The sequence below is a fragment of the Symphalangus syndactylus genome, chromosome 13 (assembly GCF_028878055.3).
Source record: "Symphalangus syndactylus isolate Jambi chromosome 13, NHGRI_mSymSyn1-v2.1_pri, whole genome shotgun sequence".
NCBI classification, from domain to species: Eukaryota; Metazoa; Chordata; class Mammalia; order Primates; family Hylobatidae; genus Symphalangus; species Symphalangus syndactylus.
In genome coordinates this window covers 32642380-32652515 of record NC_072435.2, presented here as the reverse complement: position 1 = coordinate 32652515, position 10136 = coordinate 32642380, and positions in this window count along the sequence as shown.

Here is a 10136-nt window from a genome sequence, read left to right as displayed (position 1 = left end):
TGGCCATGGTATATCCTTCTATTTATTTAAGCTTTCTTTAATTTTCTCAGTAACATTTTATGGTTTTTGGTGTAGAATTTGTATAGTGCTTCCATTAGATGTAGTCCCAGGTATTTGATATATTTTTGTTGCTTTTGTAAATGACATAGTTTGATTTGTCTTTTCTAGTTGACAGTGGTATATAAAAATATGATTTATTTTTGTACTTTGGCTTTGCCTCCGGTGATGTTGCTAAATCAATGTATTAAAACTATGTGTAGGCTGGGCGCAGTGGCTCATGCCTGTAATCCAAGCACTTTGGGAAGCTGAGGTGGGCGGATACCCTGAGGCCAGGAGTTTGAGACCAGCCTGGGCAACATGGTGAAACCTCATCTCTACTAAGAATACAAAAATTAGCCAGGCGTGGTGGTGCATGCCTGTAATCCCAGCTACTCAGGAGGCTGAGGCAACAGAATTGCTTGAACCCGGGAAGAGGAGGTCGTGGTGAGCCGAAATCATACCACTGTACTCCAGCCTGGGCAACAGAGCAAAACTCTGTCTCAAAAAAAAAAAAAAAAAAACTATCTGTAGGTTGGGCACGGTGGCTCACACCTGTAATCCAAGTACTTTGGGAGGCTGAGATGGGTGGATCACCTGAGACCAGAAGTTTGAGACCACCCTGGCCTACATGATAAAACCCCATCTCTACTAAAAATACAAAAAAAATTAGCTGGGTGTGGTGGTGCTCACCTGTTGTCCCAGCTACTTGGGAGGTTGAGGGAGGAGAATTGCTTGAACTTGGGAGGCAGAGGTTGCAGTGAGCTGAGATCGCACCACTGCACTCCAGCCTGGGTGACACAGTGAGTCCATCTCAAAAGTAAAAATAAAACTATGCGTAGATTATTTAGAATTTTCTTTTTTTTTTGAGACAGAGTCTCACTCTGTCGCCCAGGCTGGAGTGCAGTGGCGTGATCTTGGCTCACTGTAAGCTCCACCTCCTGGGTTCACGCCATTCTCCTGCCTCAGCCTCCCCAGTAGCCGAGACTACAGGCACCCGCCACCACACCCAGCTAGTTTTTTGTATCTTTAGTAGAGACAAGGTTTCACCGTGTTAGCCAGGATAGTCTCGATCTCCTGACCTCATGATCCACCCACCTCGGCCTCCCAAAGTGCTGGGATTACAGGCGTGAGCCACAACGACCGGCCTAGAATTTTCTACATACATAATAAGGTAATCTCTAAATAATGACTCATTTCTTCCTATTCAATCTTTTTGTCTCATTGCATTGACTAAAACCTCAATTTCAATATTAGTTAACTCATTTCCTAATTTTAAAAAACCTGCAGCTCACTGCCAGAGTTCATTTAACTTTACATAAACACTCTTGTTGAGGCTAAAGCAAATCTGGTTGAGTTTCAATGTGCAAATAAAATATAAAAACTGTTCTTGGAGTTATTTCTAAACAGAATTTGTCTCTAATCCTAATGTAGCAGAAATGTCTATGATGTTACATTAGGATTAGAGACAAGAGTATTCTCGGGACAAATGGGAAATGGGTTAAAAGCAGTAATAACAATCCTGGCTGGGTGTGGTGGCTCATGCCTGTAATCCCAGCATTTTGAGAGGCCAAGGCGAGCAGATCACCTGAGGCCAGGAGTTCGAGACCAGCCTGGTCCAACATGGTGAAACCTCATCTCTACTAAAAATACAAAAATTAGCCAGGCGTGGTGGTGGGCACCTGTAATCCCAGCTACCCCAGAGGCTGAGGCAAGAGAATTGCTTGAACCCGGGAGTTGGAGGTTGCAGTGGGCCGAAATTATGCCACTGCACTCCAGCCTGGGTGACAGACTGAGACTCCATCTCAAAAAAAAAAAAAAAAAAGAACATAAATTATTCTCCTATAAAGACCCATGCACTATATGTTTATTGCAGCACTATTTACAATAGCAAAGTCATGGCACCAACCCAAATGCCCATCAATGATAGACTGGATAAAGAAAATGTGGTACATATACACCATGGAATACTACGCAGCCATAAAAAGGAAAGAGATCGTGTCCTTTGCAGGGACATGGATGAAGCTGGAAGCCATCATCCTCAGCAAACTAACACAGGAACAGAAAACCAAACACTGCATGTTCTCACTCATAAGTGGGAGCTGAACGATGAGAACACATGGACACAGGGAGGGGAACATCACACACCAGGCCTGTTGGGGGGTGGGAAGTGAGAGGAGGCAACTCAGAGGATGGGTCAGCAGATGCAGCAAACCGCCATGGCACACATATACTTATGTAACAAACCTGCATGTTCTGCACATGTATCCCGGAACTTAAAGTTAAAAAAAAAAAAATCAGCCAGGCGTGGTGGCTCACGCCTGTGATCCCAACACTTTGGGAGGCCAAGGCGGGCGGATCACGAGGTCAGGAGATCGAGACCATCCTCGCTAACGTGGTGAAACCCTGTCTCCACTAAAAATACAAAAAATTAGCTGGGCGTGGTGGCGGGCGCCTGTAGTCCCAGCTACTTGGGAGGCTGAGGCAGAAGAATGGCATGAACCTGGGAGACGGAGCTTGCAGTGAGCCGAGATCGTGCCACTGCACTCCAGCCTGGGCAACAGAGCAAGACTCCGTCTCAAAAAAAAAAAAAATTAGCCAGGGGTGGTGGTACGCACCCGTAATCCCAGCTACTCAGGAGGCTGAGGCAAGAGAATGGCATGAACCTAGGAAGCAGAGGTTACAGTGAGCTGAGATTGCGCCACTGCAGTCCAGCCTGGGTGAAAGAGCCAGACTCCATCTCAAAAAAAAAAAAAAAAAAAAATCACCAACATATTTTCTATTTCTGGTTTCTCAAAAACTAAGGATTACTTACCTTATTAAATTTTCACATACCTCTACTGAATCCCTGGACAGATGCATTGTCTCTGTTTACTAACCAAAATATTAAACATAATCATTACAACTCTCTCTTATGTCTTCCAGTGGTCAGAAGTGTATCATAGAATTTCATATTTATCTTATCTTTGTAACCTGCATTTTTGCCAGTTCAATATAATTTTCACATATTGATTGCTAAAGAGTGAAATGAAGGAATTAGGTTAAAATGTTTTTATTGGAAACTATCATGTCAAGTGCCTTTTTTTTTTTTGAGACAGAGCCTCACTCTGTCACCCACGCTGGAGTGCAGTAGTGCGATCTCGGCTCACTGCAACCTCTGCCTCCCGGTCTCAAGCGATTCTCCCACCTCAGCCTCCCAAGTAGCTGGGACTACGGGAGTGTGCCACCTCGCCCAAGGAATTTTTGTATTTTTCTTTTTTGTAGAGACAGGATTTCACCATGTTGCCCAATCTGGTGAAGTACTTCTAACGTGGAAATTTCCAATAGCCATATGAGTTTGGGCATATCTCAGAAAGTCAGCAAACAGTGAGGTCAAGAAAAAGACAGAATAGAAAGCTCTGGGAGCCCCTGCCTCCAGTGAAATAAACAGTGAACTGAGGGGAGGGAGACACAGAATCAATGATTTTGGAACTAGTCATCCTGTTGCAGCACTTATAATAATGAGAGGAGTGCTTGATGAAAAGAGAGGCTGAGACTTTAGAAAGAGAACAGCCTTCACTAACCAGCCCCCACTCCCCATTCCTCCGTCCGAGTGGGGCAATTTGGAGAGAGCCCATTTTCCTCAAACAGGTGACCAGTGCCAGAGCAGGCAGTTGAGACCGTGGCCTCCAAAATTTAGGGGATTTGCACTCTACTAGGTCTGGCAATGTCCTGAGAAGCCAATAAGATGCTCGTTTTGGCCCTTGGTATCCCTCAGACTTAGAGGGTCAGTGCCTTGTAAAATCTTTGTCATGTTACTAACTGACCACAAAATGGAAAAGACACTTCAGTGATCACACCCAAAGGATACACACTTGCCAAAAAACAGTCGGGAAAAGTCAGAAATGAATAGTTTCAGCCTTCAGTAAGCAGAAATCAGCAATCCATGAAGACTTGGAGCATCGGAGTTCCAGACTTATGAATCATAATACTCAGAATGTCCAGTTCTAATTACAAAGCATAAAGACATAGGAAAGTATAATGCATTTACAATAAACCATGATTTAACATATACTGTTACTAGGAAAGCCCACACATTGAAAGTATTAGTCAAAGACATTAAATCAACCGTCTCAAATGTGTTCAGTGAGATGAAGGAAAATATGGACAAAGAACTAAAGCAGATCATGAGAACGATACATGAAAGAAGTGAGAATGTCAATAAAAAGAAAGAAATTATTAAAAATTAACAAACAGGAATTCTGGAGCTGAAAATTACAATAATGGAGATGATAATTCATTAGAGGAATTCAAGAACAGATTTGAGTAGGCAGAAAAAAGATCAACAAACTTGAAGATAAGGCAACTATAAAGTTAGCAAGTCCAAGAAGCAGGAGAAAAAAGTGAAGAAAAATACACAGAGCTGGCCAGGCATGGTGGCTCACGCCTGTAATCCCAGCACTTTGGGAGGCCGAGGAAGGGGAATCACCAGAGGTTGGGAGTTCCGAGACCAACCTGACCAACATGGAGAAACCCTGTCTCTACTGAAAATACAAAATTAGCTGGGTGTGGTGGTGCATGCCTGTAGTCCCAGCTACTCAGGAGGCTGAGGCAGGAGAACCCAGGAGACAGAGGTTGCAGTGAGCCAAGATCGCGCCATTGCACTCCAGCCTGGGCTGCAAGAGCAAAACTCCATATCAAAAAAAAAAAAGAAAAAAAGAAAAATACACAGAGCCTGGGAAAATCTATGGGGCACATCAAACATACCAATATACACATCATGCGTCCCAGAGGAGAAGAGAAAGTGAAAGAAGAAGATATTTTGTAAAAATAATGGCAAAAAACTTTCTAACTCTGATGAAAGGGATAACATATAAATCTATGTTAAAGGGCACACAATGTATAAAGATAAGATATGTGAAAATAACAATATGAAGGGGAGTGACAGAGATATATAGAGGCAGAGAGTTTGTATATTATTAAAAAAAATTATTCAAACAGGGTTATTATAAAGTTAATATGTTTTTTTTTTTTTTTTTTTTTTTTTTTTTTGAGACGGAGTCTTGCTCTGTCACCCAGGCTGGAGTGCAGTGGCGCGATCTCGGCTCACTGCAAGCTCTGCCTCCCGGGTTCACGCCATTCTCCTGCCTCAGCCTCTCCGAGTAGCTGGGACTACAGGCGCCCGCCACCATGCCCGGCTAATTTTTTTGTATTTTTGGTAGAGACGGGGTTTCACCGTGGTCTCGATCTCCTGACCTCGTGATCCGCCCGCCTCGGCCTCCCAAAGTGCTGGGATTACAAGCGTGAGCCACCGCGCCCGGCCTAGTTAATATGTTAATTAGGCCAAGCGTGGTGGCTCACATCTGTAATCCCAGCACTTTGGGAGGCCGAAGCAGGCAGATCACCTGAGGTCAAGAGTTCAAGACCAGCCTGGTCAACATGGTGAAACCTCATCTCTACTAAAAATACCAAAATTAGCCGGGTGTGGTGGCACATGCCTGTTGTCCCAGCTCCTAGGGAGGCTGAAGCATGAAAATCACTGAACCGGGTGGGAGGGGGGCGCAGGTGGAGGTTGCAGTGAGCCAAGATTGCGCCACTGCACTTCAGCCTGGGTGAAGAGCAAGACTCCGTCTTAAAAAAAAAATTAAATAAAATAAATAAAGTTAGTATGTTAATTATAATCCTGAAGGCCATTAAGAAAATAAATGGGGAAAAAAAACAGAATAGGAAAGAAAAAGGAAATGAAAATAGTACCCTACAAAAAAAATAAACTAAATTCAAACAAATGCAGAATGCAGTAATGGAAAACATGAAGAACAAGGTCCTATGACACATAGAAAACCAATAGCCAGGCTGGGTGTTGGTGGCTCACACCTGTAATCCTAGCACTTTGGAAGGCCAAGGTGAGAGGAAAGCTTGAGGCCAAGTGTTCAAGATCAACCTGGTCAACATAACGAGATCTCATCTCTAAATAAAAATCCTTCCCACAAATTAAAGTCCAAGCTCAGATGGCTCCACTGGTAATATATTTATCACACATTTAAGGAATAAATAACACCAATTCTACACAAACTGTTTCAGAATATAGTGGAAGAGGGAACATTTCTCATTGTATGTGGAGGTCAGAATTATCCTACCTCTGCACCCACCAAAGGCATCACAAGAAAAAGGCACTGGCCGGGTGCAGTGGCTCACGCCTGTAGTCTAAGTACTTTGGGAGGCCGAGGCAGGCAGATCACTTGAGGTCAGGAGTTCAAGGCCAGCTTGGCCAACATGGTGAAATCCTGTCTTTACTAAAAATACAAAAATTAGCCAGGCATGGTGGCACATACCTGTAATCCCAGCTACTTGGGAGGCTGAGGCAGGAGAATCTCTTGAACCCAGGAGGCAGAGGTTGCAGTGAGCCGAGATTGCACCACTGCACTCTGGCCTGGGTGAAAGAGTGAGACTCTATCTCAAAAAAAAAAAAAAAAAAAAAGAAAAGGAAAATAAAAGAAAGAAAAGACACTACAAATCAATATCCTTCTTGAACATAGAGGAGATAATCCTAAAAAAAACTTAGTATATTAAATTCAACAGTGTATAAAAAAGGTAATAGACCATAACCAAATGAAATGTATCTAAAGAATGCAAAGTTGTTTTAACATATAAAAATAAAGCAATGTAACTCATCATATTAAGAGAATAAGTTAAAAAAAAATCCATAAAATAATTTCAGTCCACACAGCAAAATAATTTGACAACACTCAGCATTCTTTTTTTTTTTTTTTTTTTTGGAGACGGAATCTCGCTCTGTCGCCCAGGCTGGAGTGCAGTGGCACAATCTCGGCTCACTGCAAGCTCCGCCTCCCGGGTTCACGCCATTCTCCTGCCTCAGCCTCTCCGAGTAGCTGGGACTACAGGCACCCACCACCACACCCGGCTAATTTTCTGTATTTTTAGTAGAGACGGGGTTTCACTGTGGTCTCGATCTCCTGACCTCGTGATCCGCCCGCCTCGGCCTCCCAAAGTGCTGGGATTACAAGCATGAGCCACTGTGCCCGGCCAGCATTCTTTTATAATAAAAATCCCTCAGCAAACTAGGAATGGAAGAGAACTTCCTCACCCTGTTGAAGAGCATCTACAGAAAACCTACAGATAACATACTAGATAATGAAAGGTTGAATGCTTTGTACTTAAAATCAGAGAAAAGGCAAATATGCCTACTCTCACTGCTTCCATTCATCATCGTCCCAGATATCGTGGCCAGTGCAATAAGGCAAGAAAAATAAATAAAATACAAATCTTGTAAGTGAATAAATACACTATTCACAGATTTACATGATCAGGTATGAAGAAAATCCTAAGGAATCCACAAAAATCTAGTTGAACTATTAGTGATCTCAGCAAGTCACAGGATACAAGATGTTAGGGATTGAATGTTGTCCCTGCCAAAATTCATATATTGAAGCCATAAACCACAGTGTGACTGTGTTTGGAAATAGGGTCTCCAAGGAGAGAATTAAGGTTAATTGAGATCATGATGATTCCAACTACACGGCATTCTGGAAAAGGCCAAACTATGGACATAGTAAAAAGATTCATGTTTTTTGCTTGTTTCTTTGTTTTGTTTTTTTGAGATGAAGTCTCGCTCTGTCACCCAGGATGGAGTACAATGGCACAATTTGGGCTCACTGCAACCTCTGCCTCCTGGCTTCAAGAGATTCTCCTGTCTCAGCCTCCTGCGTAGCCAGGATTACAGGCATGCACCACCATGCCCGGCTAATTTTTTGTATTTTTAGTAGAGACAGGCTTTCACCATGGTGGCCAGGCTGGTCTCGAACTCCTGTCCTCAAGTGATCCAGCCCCTCGGCCTCCCAAAGTGCTGGGATTACAGGCGTGAGCCACCGTACCCCACTGATTCATGGTTTTTGGGGGTGGGGGAGGGAAGGATAAATAGGTGAAGTGCAGAGGATTTTTAGGACAGTGAAACTATTCTATATTATACTACTACAAGGGTGAATACATGTCATTATACATTTGTCAGAACAGACAGAATAGATACTAAGTGAACCCTAATGTAAACTATAGACTTTGGGTGATAATGATGTGCCAGTGTAGGTTCATTGATTATAACGAGTGTACCATTCTGGTGTAGGATGTTAACAATGGGATTGTTTGTGGGAGCAGGGGGCTCTAGGGGTGTGTGGGAACTTTTTGTATTTTCTGCTCAATTTTGCTGTGAAACTAAAAATGCTCTAAAAAGGCTTTTTTTTTTTTTTTTTTTTTTTTTTTGAGACAGAGCTTCACTCTTGTTGCCCAGGCTGGAGTGCAATGGAGCGATCTTGGCTCACCACAACCTCCACCTCTCAGGTTCAAGCAATTCTCCTGCCTCAGCCTCCCAAGTTGCTGGGATTACAGGCATGAGCCACCACACCCATAAAAGCCTATTTTTTAAAAAGTTTTGACTAGTACCTTTTCCCCATTACACCTCTGTTCCACTCATCCTTTAAAATGTATTTTGACTGTGATATCAGCTGGGGCATGACTTCAGAGGAAAAGGTATTGTATAAAAGGAACTCTGGAGTCAAAATAAAGTTTGAATTTCGAATTTTGGCTTTGCTTTATTTATTTATTTATTTTTCTTTTTGAGATAGAGTCTCACTCTGTCACCTAGGCTGGAGTGCAGTGGCATGATCTCAGCTCACTGCAACCTCCACCTCCTGGTTTCAAGTGATTCTCATGTCTTGGTCTCCCAAGTAGCTGGGATTACAGGCACCTGCCCCCATGCCTGGCTAATTTTGGTATTTTTAGTAGAGATAGGGTTTCACCATATTGGCCAGGCTGGTCTCAAAATCCTGACCTCAAATGATCAGCCTGCCTCAGCCTCCCAAAGTTTTGGGATTACAGGTGTGAGCCACCATGCCTGGCCAGCTTTTACCTTTAACAAGGCACTCAACCTCTTTAAACCTAAATTTTCTTATCATTGTTCACTGTGTCCTTTCATATATGTACATTATGGAAATATCTATGGATTGTTTTTAAAATTCTAGTTGTTGCTGAAAATTCACAAAAGGCATCTCAAGATAACACTACTTATCTCCCAGGGCTGTTGGAATATTAACTGAGACCATTTTTTTGTTGTTGTGCTTGTTTGTTTGTTTGTTTTTTGAGACCATATTTATTTTTAAAATAAAAATAGAATGCAAGAAAGTTGGCCTGACACAAATGGGAACTCATCAAATGCAATCTCCAAGAGGGTAGGAACTTTGATTTCTACACTATTGTATTAATACCTTGGAAACAGCAGGAACTCAGAAATATATGTTCAGTAATTTAAAAAAAAAAAAAGCTTGGCTAAGCTACTGAATGATAACAGACCACATGGAAAGAAAAAGAGGCTTGATGCCATTACAGGTGGGACTACGGAGTTCTCTCGTGGAGGGGTGACTGTATTTTGCAAGCAGGAAGGAGCATGAGCTGAGTTTCTGTGATCAAATGGGTGGGTTTTGATAGCGATTCGTGTTCTCCACCTAATATTTTCAGCTTTCTTTCTGACTCTTGCAAGCATGCCACTTCCCTGCACCCACTAAAGTTAAGCAGGGTCATTGACACGCTTCAGTTAGTGAAAAGGGACTGACAATGATGTGTATCCATCTGTGATTTCCTACTTTACACTCCTAGCACAAAGGTCACGTCAAGATGAAAGCCTTTTAGGCATGAGCCACAGCACCTGGCTGGAACATCAATTTTACTGCAAGATTTGGAAGAAACAAATTGAACTGATTACCAAGAGAATGTGCAAGAACTATTAAGTCTTAGGACACATGGCCAAGACCAAAAGTCCCTGGTGATGGGCTGGGGTGGGGCCCCGTCCCACAGCCCTTGGACCAAATAAGAAGAAAAAGTAGGAGAGGGAGGTGGCTTATGCCTCTAATTCCAGCACTGTGGGAGGCCCAGGCCATGGACCACTTGAGGTCAGGAGTTCGAGGTCAGCCTGGCCAACATGGTGAAACCCTGTCTGTACTAAAAATACAAAAATTAGCTGAGTGTGGTGCCTCATGCCTGTAATCTCAGCTACTCGGGAGGCTGTGGCAGGAGGATTGCATGAACCCAGGAGGTGGAGGTTGCAGAGAGCCGAG